The sequence below is a fragment of the Mus caroli genome, chromosome 11 (genome assembly GCF_900094665.2).
Source record: "Mus caroli chromosome 11, CAROLI_EIJ_v1.1, whole genome shotgun sequence".
Lineage (NCBI taxonomy): Eukaryota > Metazoa > Chordata > Mammalia > Rodentia > Muridae > Mus > Mus caroli.
In genome coordinates, this window is record NC_034580.1 from 77,645,857 (window position 1) to 77,647,785 (window position 1,929).

Below are 1,929 nucleotides of genomic sequence, written 5' to 3' on the forward strand. Positions count from 1 at the left end.
TCTCTCTCTCTCTCTCTCTCTCTCTCTCTCTCTCACACACACACACACACACACAGACACACACTATGTTGCCCTGGCTGACCTGGAATTTACTATATAGACCAGACTACAGAGTGGCCACAGATTCACCGAGATACACGACCCTGGGACTGGAATAACAATGGTGGTAAGGCTCCGTGTGAATGATTGGAACTGAACCCACATCCTCTGCAAGAGCAGTAAATGCTCGTTACCACTGAGCCATCTCTCCAGCCCCTGAGTAGAAAATACTTTTTAAAAAAAAAAACATGTGATTACCTGTACCTTTCCTGTGTGACGTGGTCCTGGATTCCTGACGAGGGCACGTGGGAATGCAAGTAGCACAGAAACACAAATACCTGTACAGCTAAGCTGGGGTCTGGGTGGGCTGTGTGCTCTGATAGGAATGAGGCAATACCAACAGCCTGGAATCCAGGAGCAGGTTTGTACTCAGCTGAACAAGGAGGCAGGTTTGGCTTATCTTGGTAGGAGGGCTCTGCAGGCCTCCTGGAGGAGGAAGCTAACATTTTCCAGCATTTGCACATACAGTCAGCCTCTGCACACAGACCAGAAGAAAGCTCCACCCACTGAACCTTACCTGAGGAAGGCTTTGCCCTTCCCATGGGTCTGAGCCATTGGGGTCATTGATATGGCCATAGCCCTGTCAACAGTACACGTTCACCGAGAACTCCCTTTGCTCCTTACACACTCATTCAGAGCTTCCTCCACTCCCCGTATGCCTGTATGCATGTATGTGTACCACTTACATGCATGGTGCCCACAGAGGCCAGAAGAGGGTATCCGATCCTTTGGAGCTAGAGTTACAGGCAGTTGTGAGCCACCTGGTATGGGTTCTGGGAGCCAAACCTGGGTCCTCTGCAAGGGCAGAAAGTGCTTTGGATCTCCCCAGTCCAGAACATTCTTTTTTTTTTTTAAGTTTTATTTATTTAATCTATATCTGCACGTACACCTGCACACCAGAGAGGGGCATCAGATTTCATTATGAGATTGTTGTGAGCCACCATGTGGTTGCTGGGCTTTGAACTCAGGACCTCTGGAAGGGCAGCCAGTGCTCTTAACCACTGAGCCATCTCTCCAGCCCAGTCCAGAACATTCTTTTTTTGGGGGGAGGGTGGGTTTTTTTGCTTGTTTGTTTGTTTGGTTGGTTTTTTTGAGACAGGGTTTCTCTGTAAAGCCCTGGCTGTCCTGGAACTCACTCTGTAGACCAGGCTGGCCTCAAACTCAGAAATCTGCCTGCCTCTGCTTCCCAAGTGCTGGGATTAAAGGCGCGTGCCACCACGCCTGGCCAGAACATTCTTAAACACAGTATTTGTTCCTCCAACTGTGGATGGAAGGACTATGATTCCTCCATATAGAGGAGACGCCAGGAAAGGCTTGAAGCCCTGCCCTTGTGGCCTGGCAACACTGCCCATTTTCCACGCAGTCACAAGCCATGAGTCTTTTCTGGGCCTCAGCTTCCTTGTTTGGATTTTATTTTCAATCCCTGAGGCTACCAAGCTAACTCAGTACCAGGCCCTGTGCTGGGCCCTAGAGTAGGAAACACAGTAGGAAACACAAAGAATCCTGCATCCAGTGGAGCAGACACACGCAGCAATGATGCAGTGAAAGATTCCTCAGGGTTAGGGGTTAAGATTGTCTCCATTTCACAGGTGAAATTGAGGCCCAGGAGTCTGCCCTAGATCACTGTGGTAGTTTCATTCAGAATCGTCCCACGAGTTCATATGTTTGAATGCATACTCCCAGTTTGTGAAGCTGTTTGGGAAGGATTAGGAGGTGTGGCTTTGTTGGAGGAGGTGTGTCACTGGGGCAGGTTTCAAAGCCCATGCCATGAAGGTTTCAAAAGCCCATGCTATTCCCAGTTAGAATCCTCTGTCTCTGTCTTTGTCTCTG